Here is a 19507-nt window from a genome sequence, read left to right as displayed (position 1 = left end):
TTGATAAGCGAGTATTTCAAAAGAGAGAAAACAAAAGAGTGCAGTGCAGACTGTCGCCGCAAAAGAGTGCAGTTACAGGCTTCAGTTTTCAGCAAAACCTCCGTCTTTCAATGGCGTAGTGTTTTCAGAGGCCTCGAGGGAAGCCGCCGAGGCTTTGGAGAGCGATGAGAGCCTCCGTCTGTTTCTGATTTTTTGCCTGGCATAGGTCCAGCGGGGGTCTTGTAGGCCCGTCGAGCCGCTGTGCTCGCCGGGCGGAAGAGTCTCGTTGGCGCGGCGACTCGCCGGGCGGGTGGTCTCGTTGGCACGGTGGCTCGCCAGACCTATGCCAGGCATTGTATTTGTGATCGATCAAAAGCCTTAACAATCAATCATCGATAATCGAAAATTGATGTCCATCCCTAATCTGGGCCCTGTGGCTTGACCAGTTGGGAACCACTGCTTTAGAGAACAAGTTCACAATTTTTCAAGTCTGTCTGAAAATCCACAGCCTGTGGAAAAAATATGTATTCTAATGGTCACCTCGAGTTAATGAGACTTCAGCAGTCTGACTAAGACAAATCAACTGGGTATCATCAAATTTATTAGGCATGTCATGATACCAGAAATTTTGTAGTCAATACCAATACCTATGAAATTCCACCATTCTGGATACCCAGTTTGATACTACAGTAAAGAACAAACACAAAACAATAAATCCCATGTACACTCCTTTATTAGAAACATTTAAAATAAATTTAATTCAAAGTTCATTGTTAATACCCTATAAACCACCCCGAACACCTATGTGAACATCTGTATGAAATAGCAAACATTTGTACAAATGTCAAAATATTGCAAAATAGTTATTACGCTTGGTAGAGGTGGAGAAGTGGGTGTAACAATAAAAGGTAAACAAATAGCGAATAGCCCATCACTTAACGCTAACTTTTGGAAAGATATCTTTAACACAATTTCAGAAATCACTGGCACATGGTTTGAACCATATTCTCTTACTGCACTATTTGGGGTCACTCCACCTACATTGCAACTGACAAAAACAAAAAAAGATGTAATTGTCTTTGTCACTCTGCTGGCGAGACTTTTCATTTTGCTCCGATGGAAGTCTCCTGTCCTTACTCTTTTCGTTACTCTTTGGATTCAAGCAGTTTTAATTTGCATAAAACTGGAAAAGAATCACACATACTCTCAAAGGATCTATAAACACATTCTCTGTAACATGGATGCACTTCTTCTCCTGTGAAAAGCGACTCCATTTCCCTGCAGTTCCACATTAATACATCTTCTAATATCTATGCAAGAGGCCTGCCCTGTGTCAATTTGACTAAGGACTGATTTTGATCTAGTTGACTTGGGGACTCCTGTTTTAAAATACAATTTATGTCTGTTTGCTTGTTTATTTGTTTTAGTCTTTTTTTTGTTTGTGCTGATGCACGTATGTCAGTTTTTATTTATCCTGTATGTACATATATAGTTTATATACATACATGTCGTATTGTTGATGTTAATGTTGTATTTTTATATTTTTGCCAAATAATTTACCAGTGCAATGACCCTGTTGTTCAACTTGAAAAATCCAATTAACAAAGTGGGAAAAAAAGCAAATGCAACTAAGTGCAATGGAAACAGATCCAGCAAATAAATGATGACATACAGTCAAGATGTACTGTCATTGCATCGGCCACTGCAAGATCGTTTTGCCATCCCTGAACAGCTTAGGCACACAGGAATTTTACCAGAACGTCTCCAAAAGCACACAGCTGCAACAGCTGTGTGGAAGAATTGCATCCTGGAAAAAGAGTACTGTCACGTTTTCAGAAATTTGGCATCAACATGGTACTAAAGTAGTGCTTCTTATGACATCTCTAAAGGTTACACTGAAGACAATTTCTAACTCTAACAGCGTATTTATCACAGAGAACGTCTTTTAACCATGTCTGCAGCTCTGATGAAAATTAATAAAAATATTTTCAAAATGATCTATTTCCATTTTAACTCATCGTGTCCTTGTGAATGAGGTCAGCATGTAGGACACAGATTAAGCCTCTTCTCAAACTACATTTATCCATCAATGGAACAACCATTAATTAATTCCATCTCTGGGCCTGAATTACCTGAATACAGTAACTGGCTGTCTTTGTGGAGTCATTAGTTTTCAAGTGGAACACATTCTGCTTTGATATTTAAAATTATCTCCGGATATGAAGGGCCCTGTTTTCAATGATTTTATACCTAAGAGGGAAAAGTCAGCGGAAATTATTAAAGCTACTTTTGATGTATTTCTGGTACCATGCTGTTAAGCAAAAAAAAAAAAAAGAAGAAAACAAAACCCTGCATTATCTCAAGAGAGAAGCCAGCAACATGTACAAACAAGAACCCATGAATAAAATATAGAAATTGATTAACTTGCTGTAAATGGAAATTCTATACAGTGAATATGATACAGAGACAGTTGGGTTTTTATCCGCCTTTTCTTTCCCCATCACTGATGCAAACACACAAGGCGCACACAGTATTAAGAAGGACACTTTGATAATAGTATTTTTCACTATACTAGTGATTGACTTGAAAATCCATCTACTGTATTTGTTTTGATCAATGTATACATGTTAAACCAGATGATTTTCGCACTGGAAAATGGCATCTGGTCAAGTTATATATCAGAGAGGTGAGAAGATGCATGTTTGGGTTTAAATATGATGATGTGGGGGCTATGACATGATGAAATATATCCATAAAAGTAGGATTAAAATTGATATAAGTAGTGTAATACAAAGCTAACACATCTATGTCATTGATGTGAATATCCAGATCAGTCATAGTGCATTTATCATGTTTAAGCAATCCATGACATCCAATTTTAATGCATGATATAACAATGCAACAGCAGAAGAACTGAAAATCCACGTACCCCATGACACCACAACTACTCCCCTTTGATTTCCGTGATGTGGAAAACAGGGACGGAATCGGGGAATTCAACAGTAAAAATGGAGTCAGCTGTAAAAGGCAGAATATCATGGAATTAGGCAAAACATGAACATGAATGCAAATCAGTGCTTTCCTAACTAATTTAAGCTTGTTTTTAAAGCGCCTAAGACAAATAAACACAAAAACTAAACTGCTATGTTTTGGTGTCATTTACAGGCACGCAGCATCTGATGTTTCTGCACCCAATCCCTGGTCAAACTAGCTGCCGCTAAAGCTGGACTGCCCCGTACTCTGACCTGTAAATGCATAAATACAGCCCAAGATACACATACAAAGGCGTCTGCTTTTCAAAATAAGATGTTAAGATGGTGTAAATATATACATGGAAAGAAGATAAATTGGATTATATTCACGGGAAGCATAAATCACGTTGCATCCCTTATAAAATAAGTAATCCCACTGAATTTGGAGGTAAATTATTTATTCTTTGATGTTTAACGAACATTATTGTTGGACCCTGCAGTCATGTGGAAGAGACCCTCTGAGATAAGTTATCCAAAAAAGACACTGACAGCTGACAGCAATTAATGCAATAATGCATTATTTAAAATTCATTTATATTGACTGAATTTCTCATTGAATTGTTTAAATTTTATTCTGTCACTATATGATTAGAAACTTTTTCTGATACAATGATAAATTCGATTTCGTAGAGCCCTATAAAGAAATGTATCAGTATTTAAATACGGAAAGGACACTAGATATTTGAAAATGTATGGGAAGATGTATAACGATGTTTAACAGGTAATCTGACAATAATGTCAGACTCTTATTGGAATAATACTGAGGCCATGATCATGTGTGTTTAACTTCTTGATGAAGATGAACACAATATGAAGATTTACGTTTATATATTTTCTGTACATCATGTTCATTATGATGTGTGTATCATGGGTTAATATATAAAAGGGAAATTGAATAATCTTACATAAAAAAGTTTAAAATCATTTATTGAGACCAGCTGAGGTCACATGTAAAGTGCTTCATTAAAACTTTTCTAATATATAACTATGACTCACACAAATACCGTTTTAAACGTGTGTGTGTGTGTGTGTGTGTGTGTGTGTGTGTGTGTGTGTGGCGGAGCAGGGGAAATAACAAATCATCTGGGTTTAAAGGAGATTAAAGTGCATTAGGAACAATGGGATAGAAAAGGACACATGCACCGGCGTACACACTCATTCATACACACACACACACACACACACACACACACACACACACACACACAGTTCACTGAGGTAACTACTCTCTCTCTTCACACTCAGAGACTATTAAATTCACATACAGTGCGCACAAGTCAACACATACACACACACACACACACACACACACACACATGTCCATTTCCTAGACTGAAACCATTTCTCGGCTGGCGACAGCCCAGCACCAGCCTTTCGGTCATTGAGGCCTCTCGCTCTGATTGGTCGGCATTGCAGCGGCCTCTGGGGACCTGCAGGGTTGTGAAGATGAGGTGGCTGCTAAGAGACTGAGTCACAACATGCAGTGCTCTCTGCTCACAACATCACCCATGCACACTGGTGACAGTTACATAAAGACAAACAGACAGACTCAAGACAAACACTTTGCTCTCATTTCAACTCCGGTCCAGCCCCTTCACTTTACTGCTGCGGCGCTTTAAAACATCATGCTTTAAAATGTGTTTCACTTGTGTCAGTCCTTATAGTTGTTTGCTATTAACTGCTTCTGCACGATTTAACTGCTTTGACTAAAACATAATCCTGAGTTATGAAGTGATTAGTAGCAAATCCATCAGGATCGATGGCACTACATCAATCACCTCAGCTAAACACGGTCAATAACTGCAATTGTTGATCTCAGCTGTTCAGACAGTTCAGGCTCAACAGCAGTTGACATAATAATCTCAACACAAAGTTGAGTAGCTGTTCTAGAGCTTTTTGTATCACATGACCTTCCTCAGCAGACATAGACATCTATTTTTGCACCACTGGCGATCTCGGCTGACATTACTGTCTTTCAAAGGCTGTAGCAGGATGAGTTTTGAAGCCAGACTAGCAACACTTTCCAGCTCCTCCTGAGGGACCCAAAGGTGTTCCCAGGCCAGATGAGATATGTAATCTCTCCAGTGTGTTCTGGGTCTGCCCCGGGGCCTCCTACCAGTGTGACGTGCCTGGAACACCTCTAACAGGAGGTGTCCAGGAGGCATCCTGAACAGATGCCCGAACCACCTCAACTGCCCCCTTTCGATGTGAAGGAGCAGCGGCTCTACTCCGAGCTCCCTCCAGATGTCCGAGCTCTTCACCCTATCTCTAAGGCTGAGCCCAGTGACCCCACGGAGGAAACTCATTTCGCCCACTTGTATCCGCAATCTTATTGTTTTGGTTACTACCCAGAGCTCATGACCATAGGTGAGGGTTGGGATGTAGATGGACCAGAAGCTTCGCCTTCGGGACAGCTCCCTCTTCACCACGACTGACCGGCGCAGTGCCTTGCAGTTTGGGCAAAAGCCATGCAGCGTTTTTTGCATGTATGGATGTGTTATTTTCACTGACTGTATTTGACGATTTCTACATACTAAGGTCTAAACTGTCTTGGCTTCACATAAATTGGGTATGACTGGAAATCAACGTGTGAGGATTTTAGCCTCCATGGCAGCCATCGTGTGGGACCATTTTTTTATACTGACATCACTGTATAAAATGACCTATTGTGACCTGTGGGATAATCACAGCCTCATGAAACATTACAACCACAAACTGGAGACCTCAGACATTCAGAGGATGTGTGGCTTTCATAGGTATATTAGCAATGAGGGGTTTCTCAGCCGTCTCCAGAGCAAACATGCTCCCCATCTAATCGCTGTAATTAAATTCTTGGACAAATCTCCAAATGTCAAAAGGTTTTGATACTAAATTACAGCATGGATGTTTATCTGGTGTTCCTCAAGGTCTTGGTGTCTTAATGTGGTATTTTGGAGGGATTTTTGACAATTTTTATCAATTCTCCAGTAGTAAAAAATTCTTAAATGTAGCTCCAAATAAATGCAACAGATGGTATCAACCCCACAATTGCTGCAACAACTTATGAGACATAAATGAGCATGTGAATGCCGTTCATAAACTTTGACCATTATGTTTTCAGCCCCTATACACTGTAAACTTTAAAACTTTGAATAGAGGCCTTACCAAAACACATCATTTATTACATATTTTTGACTAGAGAGACTTGTCACACAGTGCCACACATTAAACTTTAGGCTCCCAGCTTTCAGATGATGTATAGCACTTCTATGGGGCATTTACTGTTGACCCACTATCTCGCCATTAAGACCTCCTGTCCCCCCTAATAAGATAAAACAAGGGTCTATGGTGGGTCTCAGAAGGTTTAGGACATCTTATCAATGTAAGCCTAAAAGTTTACATATATCAAGCTGCATATTAGAAGCAATACGAGTTACAGTAAATACATAGTAGAAAATGTCCCATAAACATGACTTGACATATGTGGCTGTCCTCAGTTATTACTTGAACCATAGACTGTTGATCTCAATAAAACGAGAGACTGTGCATCCACACTACCAAGGCCATGGAAAGAAGTGGTAGCAACAGAGTTTTTAATTTCTTGGCTCAGTGCTCTTATTCATGTGGATGTGAAGTGAGACGACCAGACTGTCGACTTCACTTAGAGAATACGTTCATCCAATTTGGCGGAATAGGTAAAGGGACCGTCGCTTTGTGTTTGGGCATCAGTTTTGACAACACACAGATAAATCACTGCTGTAATGGACATAATCTCTACCTGCCCAAATACGTTTGGCTTCCTGAAGATGGAGTTTTTTCCAAAAGACTCTTTAAAGACTGTGCTCTCAACCTCCCTAACTCTTGCTTGAGGGATTATCTGGTTCGAGATTACCAACACCACTCTCATGTCTGTACAGTAAATAGATCACCCCCAGAATGTTAGCTTAGCTTAGCATAAAGACTGGAAAAAGGGAAAAACAGCTAGTCTGGCTCCATCCAAAGGTCACAAAATCCACCTATAAGTTCACCAATTAACATCATATACCCAGCTTTTGTACTGATTAAACAAAAAAGCTATAACATGTTGGTTAGGAAGCTTTAGTGGAGCTGGCTGGCAGATGTTGATGGTATCGTTTCAGCTAACTCTCAGCAAAAAAGCAAGTAAGTTCCAAATTTTCCTGTTGCTAAATCCTTCCTCAGAATGGCCACTGTCCAATCCTAAATTACTGAACATACCTAGGCATATCAAGAGGCCTGTCAAGCAAGGGAAATTGCCAAAACAGTGTGCATATGCAACCTGCAAGTTCAACAGCTGATTCCCCCAGAGTAGCATTGTCATGATACTGGTATTTCTAACTTTTATACAATACCTTAAAAAATATTGATACTTGCTACCATTTGATACTAAGGGGAAAAATTGACATTTAGAGCATCAAATTTAGATTTTTATTATTGACATTTTTATTCAAAGATAAATATAACAAGACTATAACACAAAAATGAGAACACGTCTTTTCTCGGTTAGTAGCAGAGAACAGCAGAATGATTGTAGTAAAAATTAACAATAAGAGAGAGTGAGAAAGTGCAGCTGGTACCGATGTCATATTTTTCGGTTTCCTGAAGCCAAAAACTTCAGAGGAGAAATGTCAGATATGGATTAAAAAGTGTGGAAGACCTCACTCACAGATGAATCCATTGAAAATCAACAAAAACTCCTTTGTTTGCTCCAAGGCAAGCCGCTAACTAGTGTTAGCCATCTTAGCACATTAACAAAAAAAAAGATGACTGAATATTAATTCCAAATTACTTAAGTTTTAACTTTAAGCTAGGTGGCCGTATACCATTTGAGGCTGTTTGCGCTTCAAAGAAATGGGAACGCAAAATAATTTAGTTTTGACAGCAAGGGGTTAAAACCTATATCAAATAATGAAAGATGTTCATTCATTTTCCATAACTGCTTATCTTGTTAGGGGTTGCGCGGGGCCTGGAGCCTATCCCATCTGACATTGGGTGAGAGGCGGGGTACACCCTGGACAGGTCACCAGACTATCACAGGGCTGACACATAGAGACAGACAACCATTCATACTCACATTCACACCTACAGCCAATTAGAGTCACCAATTAACCTGCATGTCTTTGGACTGTGGGAGGAAGCTGGAGTACCTGGGGAAAATCCACAATGAGACAGGGAGAACATGCAAACTCCACACAGAAGGGCTCCCCCACCCTGGGTTTGAGCCAGGAGCCAGGAACCCTCTTGCTGTGAGGCGACAATGCTAACTAACCACTGAACAATCGCACTGTCCATTTCATAAAGAAATGTTAGCTTAAAATAAAACAATATATTGATTTTCCCTGTTGTGTAAGAACATTGTTGTTCCTGTATATGTTTGTCCCTCATGTGAACTGTCAAGACATCAGGTGGCTGATGCGTGCGCTTGGAATCAATGAGCTTTTCCCTTGATTTTAACATCCTCTTTATTCACAGTACTCAGCCGACAAATTATATTGTGAATGTAGCTCTCAAATACATATGACAGTCCTTTCTGTCTACATCTTTCTGATATTTCAAAACAGTTATTCCAGAAATTTGCTATTATTTCATTTGAAATATCTCTCACTGGTATTGCTAAAAATGCCACACTGACATGCCGGGCTTGACAAGCTTGATAACAGTAACCATGGGTGGCAGGACTCAGCGTAGGGTCAATTCCCATTATTTAAGTTACAGCAGACTGACAACATGCATGCATATTGACAGGAAGAGCATTACACTTAACCTGTTTAGAGTCTAAATTACAAACTCATGGTCATGTTATAATTAAAGTAATTAGAGCTCAGAGCCAAAGAATCAAACTGTGATCATATAAGTGGAATTCAGCCTCTAACAAACAGCTGATACACGCTACCCAGATTTTATACAAGGTGACTTTGTAGTCAGTTTGTCCAAAATGAGATTATCTCAGAGTTTTAAGATACCTACCAACCTCTTTGATTGGCCTCTAATGAGAAATGAGGGCATAAACATGCAGGCACACACACACACACACACACACACACGCACGCACACGGTGGCACAGATAGAGAAAGGAAGGCGCTCTCTTTCTTCTCTCTGGCATTTCCTATTTCTCCCTCCATCCAAACAAGCCTGTCGGAGCTGCAATTATGGGAAGGAAACTATGTATTTATAGCCAGGCGAGGATCAACGGCAGAACAACTAGTTGTGTGGCACGGGAGACGGTTATATTTAACATGCTGTGATGTCAACACGTGGCTGGTACGTTTCCATGGTTTCTCCTCCGAGACAGGGCGGGCACTTTCTTATCAGCGCAGCACAGAGACAGATGAGGCGGTGAAGGAGAGAGAGACGGAGACACACAGACAGATACGTAGACAGATAGATCGACAGCCAGACTGAAAGGGCAAGAGTAAGAGAAAATAAAGATAGGAGTGTGAGGGTTTAAAAAGGGAAACACAAATAACGGTTCAACGTAATGGACAGGCTGTATAGGACATTGTTTGGCTCTCGGTCTACACCAAGTGCCATTCACTGACCTTGATCTAACTACCTATATAAGCTCTCCATCACCTTAAGGCCAATGCACACCGCAGCTTAGCTATTATTTTCTATGGACAACACTACACTGACGGCGGCTAGGCGCTCAATGACACTCACAGACACCCTGCCTGTGACACTTCATGCTGCCCCTTGAAAAAATGCCTTTTCCCCCCACTGGCTCCCTGCTTGTGCATCCTGACTCCCATAGCAGCTTATTTTCTTTGCTCCCATCCAGCGTCACTTGATGTCTGAGTTGATGCTGGACAGGGATTCAGCTAGGTAACATTAGCAACGTTGCTTTTTTTGGCCTTGGCCATCAATCGTACTACAGTTGTAGTGGTTTTTTAGGGGGTTGAACAAGTTCATTTTGGTGCTTTACAGCACAGATACAAGTCTCATTCACCCTAAATCCGAAAGACTTGCAACCATCAGATGATAATCCGTATAGAGGGATGAGCGTTTTGTGCGTCTGCTCTTTATTGCATATCATTTTTCTTCACTGGACTGCAGCAATTGAAAGAAGCCAAACTTGTGATCAAGATTAATACTCGATTGATTGTGCAGTCCTAGTAATAACTGTGTGGCCTTCTGTTGATGCGATGCAGTGCAATGCTTCCTATTGGTATTAGGGGTGTCACTTGATGTGAGTCACATGACACGGCTCTGTAAGGGCAGTCTGTTTTCAGGTTTAAGCCCAGTTTGGACCAAAGATTCACAATGAGATGAGTTGAAACTTGAAACTACTTGCAATGCGCCAGTCTACAATGTTCTGATAACCAGTTCACACCAATGCAACTATCAGGCTGTGTATCGTCTCCATAACAACTCTCTGTACTTTCATTCTAATTTCCAGCTTTTTCAGGCTCAATTTGTCCACAAATATAATTTGTAGCTTCTTAAAATAAGAATGAGGATGGTTACAGTGAGATACGTCCTACAGTTGCATTTCTAGAAGTGATGAAACTGCAAAAACATGAATCTGATGCCTTTCTTTATTCCACCAAAACTGAACAGTAAGCATCTCCATAGCTGCCAGAAATGTTGGCCAGAGTGCCGGTTTTTAGATGTAGACCACTCTCACGTTTTCTGTAAATGTCAGAAAATAGCTGTGGGGAATGGTATGATGAAGAGCTCAAGTAAATACTGGCGTATACGGTTCCTAACAGCTGTTTGGTGCTTCATCTATGTAAATTTTCAAAGAAAATGTTATTGTTGGTGATAGATATTTGATCAAAATATTGCTAGTAGAAAGCAAGAAAGCTATCAATAGGAACTGGGGGAAAGAAACACCACCAACGAAGGACCAATGGCTAACAACTGTGGAAGAAATCTTTTAATTGGAGATATTGACACAGATATGGGAAAATGGACTCTATACAAGACTCAAAAAGACTGGACTGGAATAATAATCAATAGATACGCTAATCCTCAAGGCTGTAAAAATATTCATTTACCCAAGCAGTTTTTGTTACGTTAGCTCTTATTATTTTTCAATTATTTTATTATGCTGTTGTAACTGACCTGTAACTACCTGGCACTAATTAATCAGTCAGTGAAAATGTGTGTGAGGACATACAGCAAATGGCAGCATCAGCGACCCACCATCCGTCACACTGTGAGGACGGAGGCCGACATACAGAGGGGATGTAAAGGAGACGGACTCGGGCTTGGAAGGGAACTGTTGGAGGGCTGTTGTGAGAGAATGCCACAGCAAGCTAACACGCCATCTGCTGACAGTTTGTATCTGACTTGGCCAGTTGACTTCGCTACAAGTGGATTGGCTGTTGAAACAGGTGACGTTCCTTATGTTTTAAAGCCAGCCGCTGGTGACTGACTGACATGGGTCAGTTCACACTGCTGCAACTTTTCTCTGCAACATCCTAAAATGGTTTCATCTTGTTGCAAATCTTCATCAAAAACAATCTGCAACAAACTCCTTACTAATGTTTTTCCTTTCTTTCTCACTCCTGCTACGTTGTCTTCTCATCCCTCCCACTCACTCCTACTCCCTCCCTCCCTCTGTCTTTTAAGGTTATCTGAGATGCTATCTGCAGTCTGATAAAGGTTAAAGAGGCTCCTAGCTGGCAGCACCTTCAGTCTCCAGCTTGCTCGGAATCTCACAGTCTCTTCAGCGATAATCCCTTGCCTCGATGCTGCGCTTTGGATAAGTCATGGAAATGCTCAAAAAACTTGACTCACGGTGCCTGCTGCTGCTGCTGCTTCTATTCCCTCTCCTCAAAAAGCTAAAACACACACACCATCTCTGCAGAGTAAATAGTGATGATGGGAGCAGACAGTGTTGATACACACAAGGCTTCAAACACCACAAAGCTGACTACAATAATGAACCTGAGCCATTAGCTGCCTTTATCCACATTCAGCTAACCAACTATTAAATATTTGCCTCGTGTGAATTGACTGTGTGTAGCTTGCACTCCACTTTTAATAGGCCTACAGTAGGTGTCAAGGCTCATGTCATGCCTGCACATTATGTATTCCATAATGCCGCGGTGACAGATCCCCGAGACTCCAAGGCAAGGCTGTGTTATCTACAATAGCACAGAGGGTTGTGTGGATTTAGCTGCAATGGGCAATAAACTGAGCATGGGAATCGGAGTCAGAGCGAGGGAGAGGGAGCTCCGGGAAGACGGAGGGAGGAATAAAACCTAAAAAATGCAGCGATTAGCTAAAGCTCCTTAACCTAACTGGTTTCATTAGCAAGATGCTACAGAGGATGAGAGGTGTCATGGTGGAGGATGCTCGGGTTAGAGGAGGTGCTGCAGGAGCTAGCAGACAAGAGGAAGCAGTTTACGAGGGGCTGGAAAAAGAGGAGGCAGACACATATGGAGCATGACAATACCAATTCACATCCTCAGTCTCTTCATGCTGAAGCTCCCATACAGTTTCCTGTATTGTGAAAAATAGCCAGGTAATAAATACTGCTTTGTTTAATTTAATGTTCTCTTTCATTTGAGACTATTAAAAGTCTCAGACTGGGTCAAAAGCACTGCGGAAGATGTACACCCTTGAATGTTAACAAATTATATTACAATAATACAGCTTTTTCGAAATGTATCATATTAGAATAAACCCCTTGAAATGTATCATCTTGTTTGCGAGGGAGTCCTGAACGAACATTCACAAAACAAATGAAAAAAAACAGAACAGGATGAGACAAAGTGTTCGAAAACACAAAGAAACAACAATCAAATAACTTACTAACGAAAAGAGAGAAGAATAAAAGAAAGCAACCTCAGACTAGACACAAAACAGCAACGATCAATTTCCAAGTAGAGAAACGGGGATGACATCACTGAAAGTGCTGGCAATCTTTTAAGATAAGAAAACAAAAAATCAAAATAATTAAAATGGTGACAAAGAACGTATAAAGGAGCTCCAAACATAACACCTTTTTCAAACAAACTTTAGACACAAAGGGGACTATAAAGAGAATCTGATCAGAGCATCTTAGTGAATAATCTGATGCCAAAGGAACAAAAACTTATTTTAGTAAAAGAGGATAGTTTGATTAAATTCATTAAAAAATAATTTGGAACAAGTGAAATTGATGTCTTGTATTAAAATAATATAACAACTAACATAGCATGTATGATATAAGACACGTGGTTTTAAAGCAGGGGTCCAGGGACACCCAGTGGTCTTTCAGGGAGTTCCAGGGGGTCCCCAGAGAAATGGGGGTAATTTTATTTTCACTTGTAGTGAGCCCAGTGCAAGTAAGGGTGCTTTTAATTATTTTAATTATGCTTCCTTGTCTCCTCTCTCCTCCCGTGACCCGGAAATCACTCCCCCTCCACTATCATGGAGGATCTTCCAAACCCTTAAATGCCTCTCCAAGAGATGTTGGGACAAGCTAAGACTCGACATGCAAGCATAATAAAAAGCACCCTAACAGTCATAAGAGTGACTTTTCTGATCATTAGATTTACCAATTTCACAGTTACCTCCTTAACTTTTGTTGACATATGTAGAATTCTGGTCTTCATCATATCTAATAACATAAATCTTTTCAGATGGAGATGCTTGAAGCAACATCTTATTAAATGAGGGTCCATGACCTAATGTGCATCAGTTCAGGAGTCCTTGACATGAAAAAGGTTGAGGACCTCTGTATCAGAAAAGTATGTTGTTGCTGAAAAACTAGATTACAGCTAAAACTTACTTCAAAATATTCATTCTGACCTTAATTTAATGTGGGACAACTGAGTATGAGGAGGCTGCAGTGATGAGATAGATTTTGCAGAGATTTGAATGTGAAAACTGATACCAATCTCACCTCTCTACGTAAAACATGAAGCTACAGTCAGCAGCTGATTAGCTTAACGTAAAGACTCTGAGGCTGTACTTGACTGACTCAGAATTATGGCGGTCAAATCATATTTGGCTGATCAATATTTGATTGTTCCATTTTTTCCATATAGAGTTTGAGAGTTTGAGAGAAAATGTCAAACTATTCCTTTTTAAGTGGGTCATTGCTGTAGCAGCGTGCCCTGGATCAAATAAAAGACACATTTTTACAGTCCTGAAGTGACAAAAGTACGTCCGAGACAGCACACATACAGGTTTGACACATATTCATGATTAATAATGACAGGCAGGTTTGAAAAGTGATGGAAAGAGGATGGCATGACGATCTAAAAACATTACAGGCAACAGTGAGAACCCTTTCGCTGCCCCACACTTTCCTGTTGGCACTGCGGTCCATTTCTATCTATACTCTTCTGTTCAGCCCCGGTGACATGACTCTCATACACAATTACATCACACACGATACTCAGAGTGCCCTCAAAGAGGAGAGGAGGGTGAGGGTGGGAGGGAATGTATCCGGAGGCATGGGAAATAAACGGCAGAATCAGTGTTATAGGTAAGTTTTTGTTGTTAGAGTAGTCAGAAAATATGAAATAAAAGGAGATGAATTGAGGGAGCAGAGGAGGAGAGTCAGAATGACTGAACGACAGTGACACAGTAAATCAGGACAGAAGAAGAGAGAGTGTAGAGTGAATGGATGCTGGAGAGTAGCCATGGTGAGTGATTCACATCTATTTTCCACCAGCAGGCAAATGAATCGCACAGTCAAAAAGAAAAAAAAAGAAAAGTCATCTCAAAATAGTTCCCACCCGATTATGTATGTATGTGCGGCTTTTTCTCCCTCTGTAAGACAAAGGGCACACATCAAGGGCGTTTTATTACCCAGCACGTGAGTCCCATGTGCTGTTGCACAAAAATAGATCACAAGTCTCCTCCAGCGGAGCTTTGCCTCATCAAAGTAAAGCTATTCTCCGTAAATGCTGATCCATAAATAAAAATGCTCGGCGGAGAACTGGAAATAAAGCGAGTGGGGGGAAATCTGAATGAAAATGCTTGAGTGACAGGACCCTGAAGGATCTATTTGGGGAAGTTCATGAATAAGCCAATTATGTATTCACAGGAATGATTCAGTTATTGATTGACCTTTGGATTGACAATGCAGGCACACACGGAGGCCGAGAGACCTAAGCAAGCAAATACAAACAGACTCCGTTAAAGTATACCCTCTAAAGCATCTTTAAGAGGAGGGTATGATGCACAGCTTAAGTAGGATGGAAGTAGATAAGCCTGTGGCCAAAGCGTCTGTATTTAATATAACACCATCTAGTTAAAATGGCCCTTCCTCGCAGGTGGGTGAAGGTAGAAACAATAATTTGGGTGTGGGGATGGCAGTGGAAGTTTGTCATCTCCGAGCTCTCAGACAGCGCAGACCTAAATGGGTTATGTAAGGATGTTGTTAAAGTCAGTGGATAATTGAGCTGATGAGGCTGACATTTGGAGCCTGGAGACGAGGGTGTGGTGTGTGCGCGAGGGGGGCGGGTGTAGTGGAAAGAGATGTAATTACTTTGTATGTTACAGAGGAGGAGAAGGAGCCAGGGTGAGGGACTTAGATTCTGGTGTTAACACTGGCGTCATCTTACTGTGGCTGGTGTTGGAGTATGAATAGAAAACAGACACAGACGAAAATACACACAACTTTATCGTAGCCGAAAATACACTCAATATTTGACTTTCTGCAGCGCATTAAAATGCAAGTAGGGCAGCAACTAATGAGTGTTTTCATTTGAGTTTTTAGTCTTACTGGTTAAAATAGTACACATTACAAGTCTGCTAATAGCTTATTTTATCTAACACTCTTTTTAAGTGGCAAATCTGCCAGAGCTTGCAAATGTTAAAGGGACAGTACACCCCAAAATCAAAAATAAATATTTTTTCTCTTACCTGTAGTGCTATTTATGAAACTAGATTCTTTTGGTGTGAGTTGCCGAGCGTCAGAGATATCGACCGTAGAGATGTCTGCTTTCTCTTGATTATCAAAAGCAGTTTCATGTAGAAACTATTTTCTTTCTACCAAACTACACCCGCAAACTGCATCACAGCGCCACCTCAGTGGCTAGGTGAGCTAGCGATAGATGTACGATTCCTCCAGCGTGGTGACATGGTTGACGGGTGTAGTTTGGCAGTAAGAATATAGTCCCTACATGAAACAGCTTACAACAAGTACTGTGGATTATCTTGCGTAACTGGGTCATGATTTCTGGAAAGAGACATTGCTGTGGAGTTTTTCAAATGTATTTTTTGGTACTTTGAGCACCACAAGCCGAGTGCCATCTAAACTAAGCACAAAAAGTAAGTAAATTTGTGTTTGGTAGATTATTTCTTTGTTGTAACAATGGTTTCTGGCAATAACTCTTACCGTTGGAAAGCCTGTTTATTCCCCTTTTAAATGGTGCCACATTTGTAAGGACAATGCATCTGTGGGATGAGCAGCAGAGCTGAGTATGTGGGTTGTGCCAATGAAAAATTTGCCAAATCTTCTCTACCAATGCCAAACAGCTGTTTTTTTGCTGTTGCTATTGACTCTTGTTTTGAGAGAGAAGAACAAAGAAATAACCTACCAAACACAAATTTCCACCGACCATTCGGCAACTGACACTACAACAATCTAGACCAGGAGTGACCAACTCGTTTTAGTTTGAGGGCCACATATAGTCCCATTTGATCACAGGTGGGACGGACCAGTAAAACTACTGCAAAATATCGTATGAATAACAAACACCTCCAAATTTTACCCTTTTTTTGTTTAAAGAAGTACATTTTTAAATATCCATTTACAAAACAGATGACTGTGATGTCTTCAGAAGAATAAATGCAACTTCAACAATATTTCTCAGTTTTTCCACAGTCAGTCAGTCGACTACTCTCTGTCACTGCATGTACATTTTTCTGTACATTTCCACTCCTGTGTAGTAATCCTGACATCACCAGAGCAAACTAAAGTGAAAGAAAAGAACTGTAAAAAGCCTCTGAAGCAGCGTTTTACAAGAAGAAAGCGACTCAATGTTGCTCCTGAAACCTGGCCTCTTAGCCCTCACAAGTGCATCACTATTAGTTTTGCTGGGCCGGATTAGACCCTTTGGCGGGCTGGTGCTGGCCCTGAGCCATATGTTTGACAACCCTGATCTAGACTGATAAATAGCACTACGGATAAGAGGAAAAATATGTACTTTGTATGTTGGGGTGAAGTGTCCCTTTAAGCTTTTTTTGGGTCTCCCTCCACTCCCCTCTAACTCTCTCTTTTATTAATGATCTGTATATGATCCAACAGCAGCTTTTGTCAATGACTGTGTTGAAACTCATAACCAACACACAAATTTGGGCAACAGATTGCCTGCTGACCCCGAGTCTTGTGTCAACTGCAGCACTGCTGCCTGAACAGCATGACTACACTGAGTTTCAGCACGATGCAGGGAGATGATGAGGATTAAATTAAATTATAGCCGAGCAGACTGTCAATTTGCGTGGTGAGGAGGATGCACAACACACACGTGCACACATTCAGTGTAATGACAGCTCTGTAGGGGAGATGGTGTGACAGGCGTCCTTTATGGGAGCAAGGATGACCCATTACTGGACCCTTCTGTCTCACCTAAACCTGCACGTGATGAAACATGACGAAGCTGCACTTTTAAAATGTAGGCAGATATGTGAATGTGAAATATGCAAATGAATCTACATGTGCACACACAAGGTCGCATTTACACACGATGCATTTATAAATTATGTGTGGTTTGTGCATGGCAACATGTGCATTATAACAAAGCAACTGGGGCACATGAATATGCTTGTGCAGCTTTGTTTGCATAACCCCCATACGTGCGCGCACACACACACACACACACACAAAACATACATTTATTTTCCTGCAAGCCTTGAAATTGATTCATCCATTTGATGCTCCGTGAAGTATGAACTCATGGGCCCTCATTGCTCTCGGCCAAACACACACACATACTGTCTCACACACAAACACACTTACAACTGAGTACAAATTAAACCATCACCAGGAGGAGACATATTGTATAGCTTCTGGTCAAACTGGCCTCATCAGTGAAATACACATTCTAAACAGAAGCCCAGTATGAAGACAGATAAATAAAGATGTCAGTGTTTGGGATTGACTAACTGAATTTACACACACGTATACACACTAAACATGATGACTGCAGCAACCTGAAGTGTTTTAACCACGATGTACTATTCAAATACACAAAGTACGACATAGATTTTTCCATCAGCCAGTGCTGATTCAATAATACTTGTATTACTGCTGAAGTTGGTGCTTTTAAGCACAGCACTTACAGTACAGTACACAACAAATGTTGCATTCACTTAAGCAAGTGGGAGTAACTCAAATGTGAAACTGTCTGAGCATACTATCATTATATACACATAAGTGATGACAGTTGCATTTACCTGGCTCTGAGCATAGCCAGAGAGAGAAAGACAGAGCCAGAGAGTAGGAGGAAGAGGAATCCTCCATCACAAAGCATTCCTGAGCAACATGCAAAAACAAGAGACTCCCATTGGCCAAGACTAAAAGATGGATGAAAACCAAAGTCACAAATCTATGAGAAGGATGTCACCAAAGTTAGGGATGATCATTAGGTATGCTAACATGCACGCTAATATTCCACTGTTACTCTGAATATGACAATATTTTGAATTTGAATGGAAACAGCATTTTCCGTCTGGATTTTCCAAATTCAGCCTTATTCCAAATGTAGCATTTTCACGTTAAGAAATGTGGAATATGCTGATGTTAGTCAGGTTTTGGGAGCACTCTTTGGACATGTATACAATGCATTTGAAATGCACATCTCAACTGGGGTTTTTACTGCAGTTTGTGACACACGGCTTCTTACCAGTACGGCTAACTTGCCAACAGTCAAGGCAGGGGATAGAGATGCATGCCCATAAGAAAAGCCCACATTCCTGGTGGGAAGGAGAAACACACCTACTTTACACATCATAACTTGGATATCAACAGGTTTTTGAATATGCCCACATATCACAGCGGCGACCTTTCAAGAAGGTGGCTGAAAGAATGAAAGAGGGAGGATGTGTTCACACAATTCCACCAGTGGAAAACTTGAAAAAATCTTGGCACAAGCGTTCAACTTTTCCATATTGCGATGTGATGAATATCATGTTAGGGCACGTTAATCAGAGAATGCAGGGCTGCATGTAAACGGGAGTATTAGTCAAAGATTCATTTTGACAACAAAGTAAACAACTTATAGGAATATTGTCTTTTTTTTTAAACAAGGGCAAAAAAACGAATATTTTGTGTAGGTAAAAATAATTAGTGATCCAAAATGTTGGGTAAGATCCAAATCAGATCTATGGAAAGTCTACCAAAGTTCATAAATACAAATAGAGTGGAATAAAGATAAGTAGACCCAATTCAGGACACTGTAGACCTGAATTGACACAAATAAACAACACCAACACCAGCAGCAGCATGTTGCACTACCCATTAACAAGCAGTTGCTGTCGAAAAGAGCATCATTTCAGTAATAATGACTGTAAAGTAATGGAAACAAATTCCAAATGTAATGTACTTAAAT

The 19507-nt window shown here is 40.5% G+C and overlaps 1 protein-coding gene across 1 annotated transcript in view; it reads right to left on the bottom strand.

Moving 5' to 3' along the window:
• atp2b1a (ATPase plasma membrane Ca2+ transporting 1a) overlaps positions 1-18820 on the bottom strand; it is a 165258-nt gene extending 146438 nt beyond the window's left edge. The window contains exon 1 of the mRNA XM_049566228.1: positions 18803-18820. The gene's annotated coding sequence lies outside the window, so the exon portion shown is untranslated. The remainder of the gene's footprint in view (positions 1-18802) is intronic.
• Between the last annotated feature and the right edge of the window lie 687 nt (positions 18821-19507).

Source organism: Epinephelus fuscoguttatus, linkage group LG22 (genome assembly GCF_011397635.1).
Source record: "Epinephelus fuscoguttatus linkage group LG22, E.fuscoguttatus.final_Chr_v1".
In the NCBI taxonomy this organism is placed as follows: Eukaryota; Metazoa; Chordata; class Actinopteri; order Perciformes; family Serranidae; genus Epinephelus; species Epinephelus fuscoguttatus.
This window is presented reverse-complemented; position numbering and strand designations above follow the sequence as displayed.